The 23,058-nt window shown below is 37.5% G+C and overlaps 1 protein-coding gene across 2 annotated transcripts in view; it reads right to left on the bottom strand.

Annotated features, from left to right (window-relative positions):
• KCNH7 (potassium voltage-gated channel subfamily H member 7) overlaps positions 1–23,058 on the bottom strand; it is a 211,612-nt gene that overhangs the window by 175,374 nt on the left and 13,180 nt on the right. The gene's annotated exons all lie outside the window — the stretch shown is intronic.

A 23,058-nucleotide genomic window follows, 5' to 3' on the forward strand; every position in this document is an offset into this window, starting at 1 on the left:
TATATTCTGTTTTTGAACCCAGTGGTTGAAGATGATGAAGATGATTACATATGTAATTCTTTAAGTATATTATCATGCCCTTGGTGTCAGTACTACTCTCCATTGGCACAGCCAGGGGTTAACTTGTACCAGCCTGAGAAGGTGGAGTAGTGGTGCCTTAACAGAGTTTTGACATGGAATGTATGAGTTCATTTAAATCCATCCATGGTAGGCATCTGGGTTGTCCAATGGATAGAGCACTGGACTTAGAGTAGGGAAGATGTGAGTTCAAATCTAGCCTTAAGCACTTCAGCTGGGTGACCCTGGGCAAATCACTTAATTTCAGTTGTGTTTCCCATAAAACGGGGATAATAGTAACATTTATCTCTTAGGGTTGTTCTGAGGTTAAACTAAGATATCCGTGAAGCTCTTTGCAAGCCTTCAAGTGCTATGTAAATGCTGGTTATTATTATTGTTATTTGTTATTATTAATTACTATATGCAGGCTTCATTTTGAACTGAATTTCTACCTCTTCACATATAAAATTCTTCAGGAGAGTTGCTAATAATTAGTAGCTTTGATTGAATCAAGTTTCAGAATAAGATCATAGATTTGGAGCTGGGAGGGCCCTTAAGAGACCACAGATAGATAAACTTAGACTCAGAGAGGCTAAGGGACTCACAGTCAAACATCCAGGATGTGTCAGAGAGAGGATCAAACCAGGAAGTTCTTCCTGACTTCATGTCCAGGCCTGCAAGTACTAAACCATGCTGACTTTCCCTGGCCTACATAATATCTCCACATGACGCTATTAGGTCTTTAGTTACATTAGGATTGTTTTTTGCTTTGAATTTAGACTTTTGTGTAGAATGTAAAAGAACTGCCAGCTCTCATAGCTCTTTTTCCTCTTGATTTCCACAGTCACTGTCCAAATATAGGTCCTCATTATCATCTGCTTGGACACTACAACTGCCTCCTAACAGGTTTTTCTGCTTTCACTCCCTTCCAACCTGTCACTAGCCCCTCGGGGAGATCTATCTTGCATATGCATAGATCTAGTTATATAAATCCCCTGTTAAAAACTCTTCAATGGCTCACCTGAGTTGGACTCTAGCTAGACTGGAGAATTTACCCTCTAGATACATTGCATACTTCCTGCCTCTATGCTTTTGTTTATTTTTCTGAACTTGACAAATACCAAATGTTTAGTGAAAATTTCCTCACAACTACATGAAAAAAGGTTCCAAATCATTAATAATAAGAAAAATGGAAATCAAAACAATCCCAAGGCTTTACCTCATATCCTGCAAATTGGCAAAAATAACAAAAATGGCAAGAGTCAATGTTGGAGGGGTTGTAGAAAGATGAGCACACTAATACATTGTTGGTGGAGTTGTGAATTGGTATAACCATTTTGGAAAACAATTTGGAATTATGCAAATAAGGTGACTACAATGTCCATATCTTTTGATCCAGAGACTTTACAATTGGGCTTATATCCTAAGGAGGCCATTGATGAGACGAGAGTCCTCATATAATCCAAAATATTTATAGAAGCATTTTTTTTGTGATAGCTAAGAATTAGAAACAAAGTAAATGTCCACCAATTGGGGAATGGTTAAAGAAATTGTGGTACATGTATGCAATGAACTACTACCGTGAGAAATGGCGAGTGTGATGAATACAAAGAAGCGTGGAAACATCTATATGAATTGATGCAGAGTGAATGAAGTAACAGAGACAAGAAAACAATAGATGTAGTGACTACTACACCAATGTAAAAGGAAAGAGTGATGCACTAAAAAAATCAAAAGTAAATGTAACAAAATTATAAAGATTAAGGGAGACACGAATGAAAAGATATAAGAAGACACCCCAAGACACCCTATGCCTTTGTGGAGGTGGGGGGTCCATATGTGTTACCATTGCACATTTTCACACTTTTTCTTTTCTTTGCTTTTCTTCTTTTTTTGAGAGTTTTTGTTTTTAGTCAACACTTGGTTCTACATAATTTTGAGTTCCAGATTTTCTTCCCCACCTCTGCACCTCCCTCCCCAAGATGGCATGGAATCTGATATATCTTCTATGTATAACACACTAGTCAAGTTGTGAAGAAGAATCATGACCAATGGAATGAATCATGAGAAAGAGGAAACAGAACCAAAAAAAACCCCAAAAACAAAAGCAAAAGAGAAAAAAAGGGGGAAAAAAGGCGAGCATAAAGTGTGCCTCAATCTGCATTCAGACTCCATAGTTCTTTCTCTGGACGTAGATAGCATTCTCCATCGTGAGTCCTTTGGAGTTGTCCCTGCACCTTGTGTTGCTGAGAAGAGCAAAGTCTATCAGAGTTAGTAGTCACAGAATCCATATATCTGTGGTTGCGTATAATGTTCTCCTGGCTCTGCTCTGCTCACTCAGCATTATATCATGTAGGTTTTTCCAGGTTGTTATGAAGTCCGTATCATCCCCATTTCTTATAGCACAATAGTATTCCATTACCTTCATATACCACAACTTGTTTGGCCATTCCCCAATCGATGGTCAACCTTTAGATTTCCAATTCTTTGCTACTACAAAAAGAGCTGCTATGAATATTTTTCTACACATGGGTCCTTTTCCCACTTGTGTGATCTCTTTGGGATACAATCCTAGAAGTGGTATTGCTGGGTCAAAGGATATGAACATTTTTATAGCCCTTTGGGCATAGTTCCAAATTGCTCTCCAGAATGGCTGGATCATCTCACAACTCCACCAGCAATGTAACAATGTTCCAATTTTCCCACATCCTCTCCAGTATTTATGATTTTCCTGTTTTGTCATTTTAGCCAATCTGACAGGAGAAATGTGGTACCTAAGAGTTGTTTTGATTTGCATTTCTCTAATCAGTAGTGATTTTGAGCATTTTTTCATATGCCTATAGATAGCTTTAATTTCTTCCTCTGAAAACTGCCTGTTCATATCCTCTGACTATTTCTAAATTGGGGAATGACTTGTATTCCCATAAATTTGGCTCAGTTCCCTGTATATTTTAGAGATAAGGCCTTCATCAGAGACACTGGTTGTAAAGATTTTCTCCCAGTTTTCTGCTTCCCTCCTAATCTTTGTTGCATTGGCTTTTTTTATACAAAACATTTCAATTTAACATAATCAAAATTATCCATTTTGTATTTTGTAATGCTCTCTATCTCTTGTTGTGTCATGAATTCTTTTCTTTTCCATAAATCTGATAGGTAAACTATTCCTTGCTCTCCCAAATTGCTTATAATATCAGCCTTTATTCACACTTTTTAAATATATCAATCAGTTGTGCTGACTTTTTTTCTCTTTAAAAATACTATTTGTCATATGGGATGGCTCTCTGGGAGGAGGAGGAATACATGGGATACTATGCTGATGTAAGAAACAGAAACTTAATAAAATAATAAAAAATAAACTAATTATTTCCATATATATTGCCGATGACCTCCATGAAACAAATCCACTATGTGGAGCTTTTTTTTCATACACAAACACACACACACACAAACACATATATACGTACATACCTATATACATACATATATATGTATGTATATGTATGCATGTATATATATATGTATACATATATATGTATATGAAAATTCAAGTTCCAATGCTTTCTTGCCTGTTTGTGTTTCTTTGGGTCTTCCTTCTGTTTTCTTTTCATTTTTCTTAGAAGGTACCTCCGAAATTTCTCCTCTTCTTCCCACTTACCCTCTCCCCAATTGAAAAGAAAAACAAAACCCTTATAATGAATATGTATAATTAAGGAAAAACATTCCTATATCATTCATGTCCCAAAAGATATGTCTTATTCTTCATCTTGAGTCTATCACCTCTCCGTCAGGAAGCAGGTAGTATGTTCATCATTGTTATTCTGAAATCATGGTTGGTCATTACATTGATCAGAGCTGTCTTTCAAAGATTTTTTCTTTTTTTTTTAACATTGCCTTCATGTTTTGGTTCACACCACTCCCTGCTCTTGGAACATTCTCTCAACAATGTTCCATCTCTCCTTTAATTCCTATCATACTTTAAAGACCAATTAAAATGCCATATAGCTCTTCCACTGGTATTCCCTCATTTGTAAATAACCTTTTCTCTCTTCTATCTCACATACAATAAAACTTAGGGTGCATCTGTCTAATGAACTTATTCTGTAATAATTTATATTATAGTTATTTATATATGTGCTATAGCTCCCTAGTATTCTGCAAGGGCCCATTGAATCAGATTATATCATCAAAGAATCCCAGAATTGAGAGAACTTTAGAGATAACTTTACCAGCCCTTTGTCAAAAGTTCCTTCTACCACTCTCTTTTCACATTACCCAGACATCCTCATCTACCACCTCCTCTTCTCACATGAGGAGGTTGCCATCCTCTTTGCCAGACCAAACCCCTCTAAATTTACCCTTGTTTTATCTCCTCCCATCTTCTCCAGCAGATTGCCCCCACTCTCATCCTCACCCTCTTTCTAATCCTCAGTTTCTCCCCATCTGCTAGCTCCTTCCTTGCTGTCTACAACACTTACATCATGTTCCCATCTTTAAAAATCTTTTACTTGATCCAACTATCCACACAATCATTCTGTATTTCTCCATCTCTTAGCTAAGTCTCTTGAGAAAGCCATCCGCAATAGGTGCTTCCGCCTCTTTGCTTCTTATATGCTCCTAAAACTCTTCAGATACTGGCTTCCAACTTCATTATTCAACTGGAACTGCTCTTTTTGAAAGTTGCCAATGATCTCTTGGGCAGCTAGGTGGCTCAGTGAACAGTGTGGGGCCTTGAGTAAGGAAGAATCATCTTCCTGAGTTCAAATCTGGCCTCAGACACTTACTATCTGTGTGACCCTGGGCAAATCACTTAACCCTGTTTGCTTTAGTTTCCTTGTCTGTAAAACAAACTGGAGAAGGAAATGGCAAACAACTTCCATATCTTTACCAGAAAACCCCATCCCTCCTCTTCACAACTCTTGCTTCCAGGGTTTCCTTCAGGATTCAACTCAACTCCTTCTGCAGAAAGTCTTTCCTATGAGTCCTCTCTCTCTGAGATTAGCTTCCATTTTCACTTTACATGTCTTTTATGCACATAGTTATTTATATACTGTCTGTCCCATTTCTATAATGTCTTTTTTGAGAGGAGCGACTATGGTTTTGTTGTTGTTTCTTTGTTTTACCAGGTCTTAGCACAGTGCCTGGCACATAGTTGTCCCTATTAATGCTTGTTCACTAATTATTCTAACCACACTCAAAAAGGAATCCCCACTATAATACACCAAGTAATGCTCATCTAGTCTTTGATTATAATAGTATATATGAAAGGAATCCAATAAGGGGAGTGGGAAGCATATTCCATGTTGGGGCAAGACTAATTGTTAGAAGGTTTTCCCTAATATCAAGCCTAAATTTGTATCTTTGCCAATTTTCAAATCCTACTGCTTCTGATAGTGTTCTCTTGACTTAAGCAGAACAAACTAATGCCTTTCTTGTATATTATCTATTCAAGTACTTGAAGACATCTATTGTGTCTTCCCTGGGTCTTTTGTTTCACTAAACATTCACAGTTCTTTCAGCCAAACCTCATATGACATGGACTCAAAGCCATTAACTACACTAGTTATCTCCTAATGATTCTAGTTTATCACTGGGTTTCTTGTATGTTCATTGGCCTTCTTGTGTGTTCATTGTATGGTCATCTGTGGCACCCAGAAGTGACTACCATAGTCTGGAAATAGTCCGACCTGGGCAGAGTAGAGAAGGACTACCACTTCATCTCTGGATGTTCTGCCTCTCTTAAAGTAGTCCATGTTCCTATTAGCTTTTGTGAAGGCCACATCATGTTACTGGCCCCTATTGAACTTGCAGTCTGCTAAACCCCTCAGATCTTCTTCATCTGAATCATAGTGTAACCATGTTTCTCTACCTTCCTGGGCTTGCAAGGTTCATTTTTGAAACCATGTTTAAGACTTTACATTTATCCCTTTTCAATTTTATCTTCTTGGATTCAACACAATGCTCTAAGCAGGCATCAACTTTAAATATCTTGTAGCGATTTAACATAATGTTCTTTATAAAGCAGGAAAGTAATAAATATTCTCTAAATCTAGTTGAATGGAATCAGCAGCAGTTAAAAGCTTCATTTTTTTATCATAAAAGTCACTTTTTAAAGAACAAGAGGCCAATATTATTTTTTTCTCTTTTCTTTGTGTTCTTAGAAAGATTTCCTGGCCTCCCACCCCGATAAATACCATGTATACTTTTGAACCTGTTGTCATAAAAGGAGCATTTTTTTTGTGTGAAGACTATCAGAATAGATAAAGAACAAAGATCTAAACTTTAAGGCAACTAAGTTTTGAAGAATATTAAATCATATAGCTAAATAGAGGAGGCAGTGTGGTAGAAAGGAAAGAGTGTTGTACTTGGAGGAAAGGACCTGGATTAAAATTCCACCTCTGTTTCCTACTACTTGTGTGACCTTGGACAAGTTACCCAACTTTCTTGGCTCTCAGTTTCCTTGCGTGTAATGTAAAGTTATTGGTTTACAAATTCTTGCCTACACTAAATCTATGATCCTATAATCCTAGGAAAGTGATAGGGATCAGAATGGTGATTTCAGTGGCACAGGGAACTCCTGGGTAAGGAAAGTCCCTTTATTAATGTTTCTTCTCTGTAATTTATAATCCTTAGAAAGCCTAAGGAAACTCATAAAAGGAAAGAATAACTTCAACTCGGGGAATGTGGATGGATATTTTATTTAGAGGAGTGGAGTAACCAACTTTGACAGAGACATTTTTAAGTTCTTGGAATTAAAAGTCTGACACAACTGCTAAGATGCCTACTGATCATGGGAAGCTTCACAATCTATTAAAGGCAGAAGAATCCAGGGGAAACTACTGTCAGTTCAAGCTTCAATTCATCTGCTGGTTACATAATCATTCTTTTCTTGGCAGCTTGATGTGCCGGAGAGGTTCACAGAATGGAAATGAAATAGGAACGAAAGCATCTGTTTCTTTCCTGGTTTCTCTTAACTTAAAAAAAGGAGGTCTTTCAAGAGTCATAGAATAAAACAAGCTGTCTCTAAGGGGAAAGGTAGCCACTCAAGGAGTATAAACATCCAAACATGACATCTCTAAAGACAATCCAATACAAGAGATGTTCTCAGAAATCCTGTCATTACTTAAACAAAGAACAAACATATGGATCATCTCAGCAATATATTCCAGATATCTAAAATAGCATGAAATCATTCTCATCCTTATCTTTTTAATACCCAGAAGAACCCTGTTGAGTTGTAAATTATTAATGTAATATATAAACCAAGCATTAGCTAGGATAGCATAAGGATTTGTGAATTTGTTAGTGTAGGGAACTCACAACATGGGAACTCCCTCTAACTACATCCAACTCAACAATGGGTTAATAGTTACATGCTAGGGATTTTTAAAAAATGATCTACTTCAAAATGATGTTTCAATGGTCCAGAGTCAGATAATTATCAGAGGCTAGTTTTGAACCCAGGTTTTTCTTACTCCAAGCCAACATTTCTATTCAACTGGCCAAACTTCCTAGTAATAGCTATAGTAGTATGCAGAAACTAGGCATCAACACTGTTAGTTCCTTATATGACTACAGTGTTTTGTTTTGTTTTCCTAGTTTTGTTTTCTCTTATTCACATTAGACACACATACAGATGTCTGATATGTTCCAATGCACTTACTAAGTCTATCTATCGTCTAATACATGAACATTTTAACCTCAAGGACATAGCCAAATAGAAAGCAAAGAGCTATGGTGTCAGCAGGTTTAGAAACTCTTTCTTATACCTTGACCTTGCCATAAAATGTCTCATACAATCCTCCATCATCAAATCTATTGAAAGGTAAATATATACAAATCATTATTAAGTTCAGCTTCAGTGGTGTGATAAAATACCGTATGAGGCCTGTCAGAAGTTTCATTTATTTTCATGTTTTACTCACCACTGTGTAATTATTAGAAATCAGGACTAGACCTGTGAATTAATGGTATGGGAACTCTCAGATGAGGAAACTCCTTCTACAAATTCACCTTTCATTCAACTTGCAGTTTCAGAGAGTTTCTGAGAACAGAATGAATTGCTTGGGATCACCACAGCCAGTATGAGTTAGACGACTTGAATCCAGTTCTTCGTGGCTCTGAGGTCCATTCTTTATCCACTGGGTCATGTTGCCTTTCCAGTTAACTAGTAATGAACTCTATAATATCTATTTAGACATTCAATTTCAAATTAAAGTGTTCCCTCCAAATTCACCAATGATTAAATTGCCAAATCTATCAGCTTCTTTCAATCCTCATCCTTCTTGACTTCTCTTATTTGATATTACTAACCATTCTCTCCTTCTGGATCTCCTTGCTCTCTGGGTCTTCATGACACTGATCCTCTCTTTTTTTTCTTCCTGCCTGGATCTTCATCCATATCCCATTCATTAACTGGGGGTATACCTCAATGGTCAGTCTTGAGTTCTTTCTCTTTTTCTCAGTGTCACTTGGTGGTCTCATCCACTCCCATTGGTTCAATTATTATCCCTATAAGATGATTCCCACTTCAATGTAGTCAGTCATAGTCTCTTTTCTGAGTGTTAGTCTCACATTACCAATTGCCTTTTGGAAAACTTGAACTGAATGCCCCATGTGTACCTCAAACTCAACGTCCAGAACAGAACTCATTATCTTTCTCTTCAAATCCTACCCTTTTCCAAACTTTACTATTACTATCAAGGGCACCACTATACTCCCTCTTACCCAGTTCACAATGGTGTCATCCTAGATGCCTCAGTGTCACTGACATCACATACTCAGTTGGTTGCCAAATCTTATTGTTTTAATCTTCATAATATCTTCCATTTATTTTCCCATCTTTCACCCTGATTTAGGCCCTCCTCACTTCTCACACTTAGTCTACTGTAATAGCTTTCTAATTGGTCTCATTGCTTAAATTTCTCTCTACACTCTCCTCCATGTAGCTACTAAAATGATTTTATTTTTCAAATTATATTTTATTTTTTCAATCAGTAAAAAACTGAATTCTCAGATCATTTTGGTCACTGTGTGTAGGATAGAAATTTGAGGTAGTCAATGAGGAAACTATTGCAATAATATAGACAAGAGATGAGGAAGGAACTGGACCAAAGTGTTGGCTGTGTGAGCAAGGAGAAGGGGACTATACTGATTGGTTACATGGGGTTGAGTGTTAGTGAGGACTCTAGGATGACAATTAGATTTCTAACTTGGGTCGCTGGATAGTGGTACTCTCAATAGTACTAGTGAAATTCTGAACAAGGGTTGTTGTTGCTGTGTTTGTCCTTCATTCTCAAAGAGGACCATAAAATCAGGGAAATGATGAAATGACTTGCAGTTGACTTTGATTTGAGTGAGGGAGGGTTGTGCAAGGTCACCAGCCTCATTTTCTCCTCCAGAGCCATCTGGGTGCAGTGGCCCGATATTCACCAGGACTACTGGAGATAGCTCAGGACGCAAGATGAAGAGGGGCAGGTTTTTGGAGAAAAGTAATTTCTGTTTTGGATATGATAAATTTAAGATGCCTATGGGACACTTCAGTTTAAAATGAATAATAGGCAGTTGGTGATTCAGAGCTGGAGCTAAGCAGAGAGAGTGGGGATAGATGAATCTGGGACTCATCTGGATAGAGATGATAATTGAACCAGTTGGAGCTGATGAGGGAGGATAAAGAAAAAAGAGAAGAGGACTCAGAATATAGCCTTGATATCACCCCAAGTAAATGGACATGACACGGGCAAAGATACAAAACAGATTGAAAAGGAGTGATCAGATGAGTAGAAAGAGAGCCAACAGAAACCTAGAGTAGCCATAAGAAGAGAGGATGGTCAAATCGTGTTAAAGACTTCAGAAAGCTAAAGGATGAGAATTGAGAAAAATTCATTAGATTTGGCAATTAAGAGATCCTTGGTAACTGCGGAGAGAGAAGCTTTAGTTTAATGAGGGTGAAAGCCATATTGCAAAGAGTGTTGAAGAGAATTAGATAAGAGAAGGTGGAGGCACCAAATGCGATGGATTTTTAAAGTGGTTTACCTAGAAGGGGTGTAGTGTATAGAATGATAACTAGCAGTCATGGAATAATAAGAGGTGTTTTTTTTTAAGAAAGGGGGACTTGGTCATGTTTGTAGGCAGCATGAGGGAAGTAGAGAGATTCAAGATTAGAGAGAGGATGATAGTGAGGGCAATCTATTAGAAAGCACTTTATTGTAGAGAATGGGGTCAAGGGTATATGTGTAGTCTTAGCAATGAGAAGGGCTATTTCTTTATTAGAGAATGGAGTGAAAGAAGAGATAGTAGGGGGTTGGTGTTAGGGAGGGTGTGAGAAGAGGAGAAGGGAAGAAGAAATAAGCTTGCAAATGACTGATTTTTTTGGGTGGGGGTAAGGATAAGGGAAGATCTTCAGTTGAGAGAGTTGGGTAGGGGGTGTGGTGGGAGGCTTGAGAAGAGAACAAGTTTGGAATAGTCATTGTGGTGAGTGGTATAGAAAATCAATTAGGGAGGAGAAGGATTGCTTTGCTGCAGTGAGAACTCAGTTGCAGTTAGATAACATAAATTTGTAGTTGGCCCAATCAGCACAGTGTTGTGACTTTCATCAATTTGGTTTAGTAGCCTAGCAGTGCAAGAGATGGCTAGTGGGAATAATCTCTGGTTGAGGGTGAGCAAGATGTGATTAGAGCTAATCAAGGGAGGAAGGGATTCAGTACATATCCAAAAGACTCCTTAGCTCCTGGAAGATCCTTTTCCTGTTTTTAAAATAAGGGTTGTTCCTGTGAGGGAAGAGATGATCCAGGATATAGCCTGTTTTGAGAAGTGGGATACTATAAAGGCTACTTTGGCCTGTGCCTCGGGGAATCCTGAGGTGTGAAGACAAATCAAACAAATATTTGATTGTGCAGGAGAGCCTGGGTGGCCCTCTCCTTACCTGGTAAACTAAGATTTATACCTTACTGTGTTATTAATAGGTAGAGAGGCAGCTATGTGGTGCAGTGGGTAGAATATGAGATCTGGAGTCAGGAAAATCTGAGTTCAAATCCTGATTCAGGTACTTACTAGCTGTGAGTTGCTTGACCACATTTAGCCTCAGCTGCCTCATCCTCAAAAGGTGAATGAATAGGGATTTGTTATTTGTTATTTGTCCTGGAATGAGATAAGGAGATCTGGCAAAGGGAATGAATAGGGGGCAATGAATACTGAAGTTTGGTAGTGGCACCACATGCCTGGCAGAAAGTATGCCTTAAGCAGTAAGGTCGAAGATCTGATCTAGGTGAATGAACAGAAAAGTGATCGAAGGTAAAATACAAGAGTTCACAGAGGCAATCAGTCTACTCAAAAGAGGAGCAAAAAGGTCAAAAGCTAGAAAGAAGAGCATGGAGAAAAAGGAAGGGAAAGAATCACCAGGTGGGATTTAGAATGAAACACTGGCAGCTTCTGTCATCTAGAAAATGACTGTTTTTCCATCTAATAAATTAAAATTTTAGTCAACTAGAAAACAAACTCTATTTGGATACATAACAGCAGTTGTTCCTGTTGGCATGTTGATAGTAAGTATTTAGAGTAAAAAAGATAGAAAAAATTACTAAATGACTCAGTGGATAGAGTGCCAGCCCTGGAGTCTGACTCATCTTCCTGAGTTCAAATGTGGCCTCAGACCTTTCTGGGCAAGTCACTTAACCCTGTTTACCTCAGTTTCCTTATCTGTAAAATGAACTGGAGAAGGAAACGGCAAACCACTCCAATATCTTTGCCAAAAAAACCCCAAATGTGGGCACAAAGAGTCAGACACTACTAAAAAGTGACTGAACACTAAAATGCCTTTCAAAGCAGTATCTATTAGACCTCTTTTGGTATTACACTGGCCATTACCTATATGTATAAAATGAAAACAGTATATTAAAACTGTCACTGGGATGAGGGCTGAACTTTCCTACTTTAAAAGGAAATACACCAAAAACAAAAACAAAACCTCACTACCGTCTTATAATTTTAAGCAGTGTAGTATAAGTGATAAGATTTTAAGCCTTACATGATAAGATCAAATGAACTTAAAAACAACTTTAAAATGGGAGCGGGGAGGCAAATTACTTGTTATTTAAACAATTCTATTCATATATTCCTCTTAGTATTAACACATCCAAAGGTTATGTTGCCATACATAAAAAGTAGAAAACAAGGTAAGCATCCAGATAATTTAAAATCTAAAATATCTGTACACTTTGAGAGAAGGCTACTTGTTTAATTTAAAAATTGAAATCCCCTAGATACTTAATAAATGTTTATAGAGAAAACAAATGAATGAATGAATGAATTCTCATCTGGGTATTTCAAGTGAAAACTGTTTACTCTTGCCTGAATTATCTTCATAACACGATTCAGTTTTCCATTCTCTTTGCACGTGTAGACAACAGAGAAAGCTGACCAACCTTTCTTCTCATATACCAAACACAGAATGCTGGAGAGAATAATTGCACAAAAATTTCTGGTTCACTCAAACCAGTTTGAGGAATTCTATAAATGACAACAAACTAATAGACACAAAAACTAATGTCAAATTAAATTGGAAATGTTCAGGGGCATTTTTAAACTTTCACATTGCATTTCAAATGTAATTTAGAATTTTGTGAACATCACTGTTTCTGGCAGGTCAAGATGATCTGCACTGTTTCAGCTGAAGCTTGCATAATGTTTAAATTGAGTTAGAGGACAAAGCAGGTTGAAGAAGAGTGTACCCAGATTGTAGTCATTTTGCATTTTCAAATATAGTATTTTCAAAAAAGTGAAGTTAATGAGGATCAATTTATTTTTCTATAACTTTTTATCAAGTCCCATCTACACCTTCCCCGCAATCTCTCTCATATCTGCTCCTCCTTTCCATTTCCATTGCCGACACCCTTGTTCATATTCTTATTAATGCTCTCCTAACTTATTGCAATAATCTAATTAGTTTCCCCACCTCCAGTCTATGCTCTCTTCATTTCAACCTTCCCAATGCTGCTTAACATTATTCTGACACTTTATTGCTGAGACACCTTCGACGTCTCTTCCCCCCACCTCCTTTTCTAAGCTCCTTGGCATGACATTCAATGTCTTCCATAAGCTGGCTCCAACCTACCTTTCCAGATTTACTGAACATTATAATCTCGCACATCCTCTTAACTCTAGCCAAATTGGACTATTCAGCATCCCTTAAATATACACCATCCCTTTTTGTGTCTGTTTTTTTTTCTTGTACTATTTTCTGTGTTTGTAATAGCTTCTTGGACATACCTCCCACCCTTTTCTGCCTGTTTGCATACTCTCTTATCATGTAGCAAGTAAAGCATAATGTATAGAGTGCTGAACCTGGACTCAGAAAGCCTAGGCTGGAGTCTTGCTTCTGGAGCTTACTAGTGGTAGGAATACAGGTAAGTTACTTAACTTCTTTGAATCTTAGTTTCCTCATCCGTAATGTATGGATAATAAGTGTGCTATTTACCTCATAGGGTTATTATGAAGCTCACATTCACTAGTATATTCAAAATACTTGGAAAGCTTTCAAGCCCTATAGAAATGTCAATTATTATGATTATCTATTCTTAAAAACTCAAGTAAAATGCTCTTTCCTCCAAGATACCTCCAATTACCTTACTTCTGCCTTTGTCCTCCACTTTCAAGCTTTCAGTGATCTTTCACTGTAACAGCAACCACACTGGCATATCTAGGATGGCTGCTAGTGCAGGTTCTTTTATCTGCTTTACTAGGAAAGATAGCTCTTTCAGGGGTCAACAATCTTTAATTAAACAGAAAAAATACAGAGTAGAAAAATAAAGACCAACAGACAGGGCTCTTAACTGCCTGAATCAAAGCGATATTATATACTTTACACACACCACTGGATTGAGAGAGCCTTTACCTCTGAGCATTTGGGGCCGGGGGAGGCTCTGAACACCCGGCCACTCAGAGTCTGGACCAGGGAATCACAACATCTTTCTCATAAGTGAGCCCCCAAAGCAAAAGCTCACTTCTCACAATGCGTTATAGGCTCAGAGCCAGAAGGCATCAGAACCTGACTCATTGCCTAATTAGCTTATTAACAAAAGGTGTGCAAGCCTTCCTACAAGCAAGCAAGCTTCCCTTAATGGGCTCCACATGAGGCCTATTAATGGGCAGGAAAGATCTTACACCCTCCCATTAGCATTACACTCACTCGCTCAATTGATCTCAGAGTGCTTTGACGCTCTGTTAGACACTGATCAATCAGCCAGGTGATAACAGGAGAAAAAGTGTTGGTGTGAAGAAGATTAGTTCAAATCCTACCCTGGGCAAGTCACTTAACCTCCTCAACTTAAAATGTGAATAAAATAGCATCTAATTACCAGGGTTGTTGAGAGGATCAAATGAGAGAATATTTGTAAAGCACTTTGCAAACCTTAAAGAAATGCTAGCAGTTATTATTACTATTGCTAATAATTTGTATCATGGCTATTTGGTGACTGTCATTATCTTCCCTTCTAGACTGTGATACCAACAGCTGTAACTAATATAGGGCTTTAAAAGTTGAAAGCATTTTATGCATGTTATGTCATTTGATCCTCATAGCAAGCCCCACAAAGTAGTTTCTGCAGGCATTATGACTTCCAATTTATGGACAAAAAATTGAAGTCTAGAGAGGATTATGCCCATAGTTACATAAGGAGCAAGTGTTGTAGCCTGGAATGGAACTCAGGACGGACTTTTCTAAGTTCAGGTCTACTGAATCATGTTGAATTTTGAGTACATGCAGTGCCTGGTTCGTGTCTCATTTGTCTTTGTTTAACCCCCAGGGCCTAGCCCAGTTATTTACCTATAATATCTGCTTAATATATATATTTGACTGTTTAATGAATAAATATTAACAAATAAGATAAGAAATGACATTTTTAGCTTATGACATTCATCCTCAAAAACACATACATAAGTGAGTCTAGAAGGAAGATGAGCAAGATACTTTCCTGAAATGCTCTAATAAAAATTATCATATACCAGTTATTTGGCACTTAATATATGCTACTTTGTATAGTTCTTCTTCTTATTATTATTAATGTATATGATCTTTCTTCCCAATGTGCTAAGCATATAGTCAGTTTGAATGTCTAAATATGTCTGAAGACATAATATTTTTCCTAACTACCTCTGCAGATTTTCCTTGGTTGATGGCTGAAGTTGCCTATTTTGGGAGAATTATATAAAAAAATGACAATCACGAGAAAAGTCTTTATAAATTTTAAGCAGTACATGATAAGATCTTAAGCCTTAGAGAATATAGTAAAATCAGTGCAATGCATCTTAATTGATTAGCAAGCATAGGCAATAAATTATTTTGAGAAAATGGACCAAGGAGAATGACAACTCAGCAAAGAGGGGGTAAGCTGGTATTATGACAAAAGTCAGGTCAAAACAAAACAAAAAAAAAACCCAAATAACAACAACAAAAAAACCAAAACAAAAAAGTCAGGTCAACAGAAAGCAGTAAGCCATAATCTGTAAGATCTTCCTTGTGCCATTAAAACCTGTTGTGTATTTCCCTGACTCAGGGGAAATGAATAATATGTCACTGACAAAAAAAAATGAATGTTCTCAGCTCTTCTAATCTAAAAATGACTCAAGACACTAGAAAGTGGCCTTGTACAGGAGATAAAGTATCCCTCTTAAAGATGATTTTTAGTAAGGCTTTCAAAAGTAAGTTTCAACTACAGCTGATGAAATTCCTCTATCCGTGATTCAATACCTATAGTCATACTTATTCATTTTAATCTTCCCAAACATTCTGAGTATATCCAAAGCACAGGTATTTATTCTAATTTCTCTGGGTATGTGAAAATCATACATTAATTTCAGTGAAGATGATCAGGGACTCTTGGTCCAATGGTGATAGAACTATCAGAGGTGGTGCGCTATGTGGTGCAGTGGGTAGAACACTGGTCTTGGAGTCAGGACCACCTGAGTTCAAATCCAACCTTAAACACTCAGCAGCTGTGTCAGCCTGGTTAAGTCCCTTCCCTTCTGTCTGTCTCTATTTCCTTATCTGTAACGTGATAATAACAATAGAAACTACCTCCCAGGGCTGTTGTGAGAATTAACTGAAATAATAAAGTAAAGTGCTTTGCAAACCCTAACGCATTAAATATATTCTAGCTATTATATATTATACTATATAACACACAATCTCATTATATATATATACATACACACATATGTATGTATGTATATATACAGATACACACATATGTATGTATGTATATATACATACATATATATGTATGTATGTGTGTGTATATATGTGTGTATGTATGTGTGTGTATATTAGCTATAAAATTAGCTATATATTATATAGCTAATATATATTAGCTATAAAAGAACTAAATGGTGGAAAGGGTCTCAGGAAGATCACCTGGTCCATTTTTCTTCCTTCGAAGCTGTTATGTATGTAAACCATCCCAAAAGAATAGGAATCACTTTTATTTTTTAAAGAGTTACATAGAATTAATTTCAGAATTTCTTAGTCCTGTGAACTCTCAAGAAGTTCTTATTTTTAGTCTTTGTAATGCCATGTAAACTTATTTCCCTGGTTACTTATTACTTTCAGTTGTAGAAACTTAGTGAAGTGTTTAAAGAGATTTTCTAATGTGATTAAAAATCCTCCGTCCACCCAACTCTTCCTTAAGTGAAGTCCTTGTTACTTTAACTTTCTATATACATCCCACTTTCTGGCTTTTTAACTTTGTAGCTTTCAGTTGAATTTTTCCTCCATTCTCTTCCTGGCTTGCTTCTGACTTCTCCAACTTTGCCACCATGCAATCTTACCCTGGAATTTGCCTCAGTGCCTCAGGACTTCTCACGATGATGTATCCATGCAACCTGTAGCCTTATTTGAAAAATCTCTCTGCCATGTCAGCCCCATTCTTCCACCGAAGGATTCTTATTAGTGCTACCATTTTGGGGAAAGCTTCAAACCAGTTAACCTTCGTTTCCTTTCTTTCTCTGCTTTTGACTTTCTGTGTTTTGATACTTTGAGCCTCCATGAGTACTTCCCCCTTCCCTCCATGCTTTTCAGCTTCTTTTTGTACTGTTTTCCCTCTTTAGAATATAAACTCCTTGAAAGCCGGGATTGCCTTTATTTTTGCTTGTGTTTGTATCCCTAGCACTTAGAAGGACCTGGTAAATAGTAAGTACTTAAATATTTTTTGCCTGATGTATGTCTCTAAAGGGCCTTTAAGTTGTAATAGCTGTCTATGCCCATACATAGCAATCTAGTTAAGTTCAGCCCCTAGTGAGTCTAGTAGGACTCTAGTAGGACATTGCTTTTTGCTTTGTTGTGCCATCCCTGGTGGGGTAGTTATAGTTGGGGATTCTCCCCTCCACTGAGGACCTTCAGCACCATGGAGTAGATAGCAAAGTAGCTTTTTTTTATATTCTTTCAACTCTTTCCTCCCATATGTTCTTGGTTCCGTACATTAAAGTGGAAAAAATGCAAGGTACTTTCCTGAAATTCTCTTATAAAAATTATACATACCAGTTATTTGGCACTTAACATGTGCTACTTTGTATAGCTCTTTATTACTATTATTATTATTTTTAATGCATATGATCTTTCTTCCCAATGAGATTATAAAACTCTTAAGGACGGGGCCCCATTTCTTTTTTTATTCTTTTTTTTTTCTTTTTACTGGGGGGGAAGGCAGGGCAATTGGGGTTAAATGACTTGTCCAAGGTCACATAGCTACTAAGTGTGTCCAAAGTCTGAGGTCGCATTTGAACTCGGGTCCTCCTGACTCGAGGGCCGGTGCTCTACTCACTGCGCCACCTAGCTGCCCCTGATCTGCCCCAGGGTCCAATTTCTTATACTACATTATATCCAAAGCACTTACTCCAGGGCCTTGGAGTAACAGCCACTCCATAAATATTTGTTGCTTATGATAGTGATAATGGTTACGATGATACTCTAATTTTTTATTTATATGCTTCAGTCCTATTCTCTCTCAATTAATAATAATAATACTTCATTGCTAATTATTGATTATCCTTTTATCCATAATTATGTCTTATTGTACTTTGGATTAATTTGTTATCCAACACAAATTACTCATCGATTGATTCATTTGCTCAGTAAATATTTAGTTATCCATGCAGCAAATTGTACTAGGCAATAGAGAAGTAGCAATGATGAATAGGTTATGATTGTGAATTTCAAGGACTGTACCATTCAGGAGATAATGTCAGTAAGGGGCTTAGGGCTTGCCACGAGTAAGCAATCACCAGGTGGACTGCATATTATATTTGGGGTTTCATGTTTAATGACCTTGCATCGTGTATGTTATGTATTTATTATATAACTAGATAATGATATTTTATAATCACAGAAAGATAGGAGAGAGCCTGGAGCTGTGATTTAATTAACACAGAGAATGACTCCTCCAAACAAAGGAGTCTGGCATTTTCTTTTCAAGGTTTGGTCTTGTAGATTTACCTGCAACTCTGATAGGTTGTGACTTGGCTCAGGATCATATAGCCAAAATATATAGGAGGTGGGGCATGACCTCATGTCTTCCTACGTTCAAGGCCAGTTCTACATAAGGAGATGGTCAGTATGCCTGTGGGGGGGTAGTGACATCCACCCCTTCTGTCCAGGGGTGGGGAACCTGTGGCCTCAAGGGTACATGTGGCCCTCTAGGTCCTCAAGTGTGGCCCCTTGACTGAATCCAAACTTCACAGAACAAACAAAGCTGTTCTTAGAAGTTTCAATCGGCAAGGGGCCCATACTTGAGGACCTAGAGGCCATATGTGGCTTCAAGGCTGCAAGGGTTGAGATTTGTTCCGTGAAATTTGGATTCAGTCAGAGGGCTGCACTTGAGGACCTCGAGGGCCACATGTGGCCTTGAGGCCTCAGGTTCCCCACCCTTGGGACTGTTGACCTTCTTCTAACCTAGGTTGTTGGCTCAGATCCTCTGCAGAGGGGTTTTGACATGGAGAGGTAAATTCCCAATACGTTAATGTTATTTATTACAAAACTCAAATTTGCAAGTGAGAAAGTAAGCTTTTAGACCAAAACTTCTTAAAAATCCATTCTGTTATACTCCCTATAGTAAGACAGATGAATTCTTACCAGATATGAATCACTATTAGGTAACAATTATTTGTTAGGTACCAGGAAACACCAAGAAGTTCTTGTCATATACATTCAATTAACATACCCATGTAAATCCCAGGACCATACACTCTCACTCCTTATAATTAACCACATATATAATCTAGGGATGTAGAAAGTGTCAGTAAAAGCAACATTTAAAAATACAGTTTGTAACATAATTGTGAAATCTGAACATAAAAATGGAAAAGATGCACTATAAGCAGGGATGTGATAGAACTAGGTCTTATAGATTTGAGCTGATTGTTAAATGTTCAGTGTGAGCCTCGGAAGTAAGCAAATGTTACAAATCAGGGGCTGATTTATTGTCTTGTTGATTGTGTGGACTTAAGAAAGTGATGGAGAAAATGTTAATCATTCAGATTAAACTTGAACATGTGTTCTACATATGTCTTCCCCCTCAACGCGCCCCCCCCCCCCAGCCAGTATTACATATTTACCAGCACACTTCTGACCATAACCCTATAATGCTCCTGCACCGTTGGCTAGAAATGCACCAGCTTCAGGAATTGTGGAGTTCAAGCAGCTACTCAATTTGCTTTTTGCTTTGTTGTGTCATCCCTGGTGGGGTAGTTATAGTTGGGGATTCTCCCCCTCACTGAGGACCTTCAGTACCATGGAGTAGATAGCAAAGTAGCTCGTTTTTTATTCTTTCAACTCTTTCCTCCCATATGTTCTTGGTTCTGTATGTTAAAGTGGAAAAAAACTGAAAACAATGGATCTTTTTAGCCACAGGTGTATATATAGAATTTTTTTGGGGGGGAGGTGAGGCAATTGAAGTTAAATGACTTGCCCAGGTTAGATGACTTACACACAGCTAGTAAGTAGTGTATCCAGTCTGCAACTTTCATTTTACAGATGAGGAAGTTGAGGCCCAGGCAAATTTTGAACCCATGTTCTTTGTTATTTCTACTGTATCACACCTAACTAGGATTCAGGAAATGGATTCCAGTCTGTGTTTGGCCAGTTGCTAGAGGTGAGATTCATGGACAAGTTCTTAACTTCTTTCAGTCTCATTTTCTTCATGTATGAAATGGGAATAATGATTCTTGCTCTGCCTACCTCACAAGTTTATTTTGAGACTCAAATAACATACATTTGTGAAAGAAATAGTAAACAGCATACAATTGTCGGGCAATGATTTTTATTGTACCCTTAAGCAAGGTCACACGAAGCCATGATGAAATGCAAGGGGGCATTTCCAGAACATGGGCCCCAAGATCAGAGAAGAGAGCAACATGGGTGAAAATACTAAGGGAAGAAAACTGAAATTGAAGTCAGAGGATCCAAGTTCAAATGATGACTTTGCTACTTATAGCCTGTGTGACCTTAGAAAAGTCATATAACTTCACTGGCCTTCAGTTTAATCATTTGTAAAGTGAAAGGGCTAGATTAGAATTAGATAATCTCTAAATGCCATGAAAGCCTCGTTTCTTCACTAAGGAAATGTTAGCAGTTCTAAAAAGGCAAGGACTCAGATAGGGTGCATTAAATGTAGAAATTACTGCTCTATAGATTTGTTCTGGCTTACTCTCTCTACTTTGCACAGAGTGAATGTAAATAGTAAATAGTAACTGTTTCTCTTTTGGCCAGGAATCCTGAGATTCTTCTGCAACAATAACGTTGCTAGCAGCTGCTGTGGGGGTGTAAGACCAATAACACCAGCACACAGGAAGGCTGCTAGCTCAGATTCTTTGATCTACTTTTCTAAGGAAAGTAACTTTAAGGGGTTAACAATCTTACTTTAATTAAACATACATATATCATTTACTTAGTTCAGGGGAAAAAGTCAATACCCTGAACTTCAGAGAAAACACAAACAGAAATTACAAGCAGAAATTATATGAACAGAGCAAAATAACACAAATCAACAGCCAGGCTTCTAGCTGTCTGACCAAGATAATATGTACATAGTTACCAGAGAGAGAAGCACCAATGTCTGGGTTTCTCAAAGCCGGGCGGAGGGGGTGTGCTCCTTGTTGGCTACCCAGAGTGTCATCTGGCCAAATCACAGGAACACTCTTCCCATGAGTGAGCACCCAAAGGAAAATGCTAACCTCAGAGCATATATACCCTATTTAGGGCCCTGGGGTTTAGTGCCTACTTAGCAAAAGGGTATAGGCCTGAGGCTTAGTGTCTACTTAGCAAAAGAGTGTGGGAAAGATCTCTGATCACGCTAGTACCACATCATATATACTGTTTCCAATCAATGACTCTTGATTCAAACAAAGGCAAGACTCAAAGGCATTTGCATTTGATTGCCTTGGTGCTGAGAAGCACTCTAAAACAAAAGACAACAAAAAATCTCACTTTGCTTGCCATTACATCTTCCCCTCCCAGTTTTTTTTTTTGAGTTTTGATTAAAGGGGCCATCCCTTGATTAACTTCTTAAAGAGGCCTATTCACTGAATGGGTATTACCTCAAAGTGAGAACCTGAAAAGACCTTAGCCTAAAAGGGCCAGGGTCTCCCAATGCACTCTGGGCCATCTCCAGTCATCCTGGTGAATATCAGGCCACTGGAGGAGAACATGAGGCTGGTGACCTTGCATGGCCCTCCCTCACTCAAATCAAAGTTAATTGCAAGTCATGTTATCATTTTTCTGCTGTCATGGTACTCTGCTAGAGCAAAGGACAAACACAACAACAACTTTGTATCGACCCTCCAGTATTTCTTGTTTACTTTTCTCCTTTAAGCTTCCTCCTCTTTTCTCTTATTTTCTGTTCCATTGTTTGCAGTTTGGGAATGCTTAAAATACATTGTAAATCTGATTAATAGATCTTTTAGATTTTTGAAGAAACGGCAATACTTATGTGATAAGAAAACAATGATAATAGTATTATTTGAAGACATAATTATTAAACATCAAATAAGTAGTAGAAAAAAAATAATACCATTAGGCTAAAATAATACCCCTATATATATCTATATCTATGGCACATACTCTTAGAAATCTTTGACAAGGGCAAGAAAAGTCTAACAAGAGTTGAAAAAAGATGGGTTCTTTCTGATTCACCATTTGATTTCCTTAAGGTCTTATACATATATATTCAGGCACTTACGTGTTACATGTGAGCTCTTAGAATGTGGGCTAGTGATTTCACATAACTGTGCAGTAGAAATGTAAGAGTTAATTAATAAGAGCTACCAATTATGTAGTGATGTAATATTTTCAAAGTCCTTATTTTATCTCATTTGAACATACAGATAGCCCATGATCTCCTTTACACCCAGTTCAAATGACTCTATGTGGTTGGAAGTTATAGAACTCTGTTTTAAAAGAAATATTATATAATTTTTTTTACTAAATTATCCAAGGCTTTCCCCCAATTATTCTGAGTCGATGAAGTCTGACAGTACCTATAATGTTGCAGAGGCAATAGCAAAAAAGTGTATGTATGTATGTATATATACATATATATATATATATATATACACAAACACACACACATATATATATGAATATGTATGCTTATGTGTATATATACGTATATACATATAGACAGAATACACACACACACACACACACACACACATGTATGCATGTCTCTAATTGAGAGCCACTGTGGATAATGGATAGAAAGTTGGCCTAAAAGTACCTGCCCCAACAAGTAATGACTGTGTGTCCCAGGGGAAATCATTTAACCTCTCAGTGACTCAGGAAACTCTCTGAGGTTACAAGTTGCAAAACTGCTGTCCATCTGCATTGACAGAGAAATTTCTCTGACTGGAGGTTTGCTACACCAAGGAAGTAATTGGTTTGGTACAAAAACAACTGTCTAAGTAGTAAACTAGGATTTCTGTAGAGGAATTTATAATATTGAAACAGAATCCTTTATTAGT

The sequence above is a fragment of the Trichosurus vulpecula genome, chromosome 2 (genome assembly GCF_011100635.1).
Source record: "Trichosurus vulpecula isolate mTriVul1 chromosome 2, mTriVul1.pri, whole genome shotgun sequence".
NCBI classification, from domain to species: Eukaryota; Metazoa; Chordata; class Mammalia; order Diprotodontia; family Phalangeridae; genus Trichosurus; species Trichosurus vulpecula.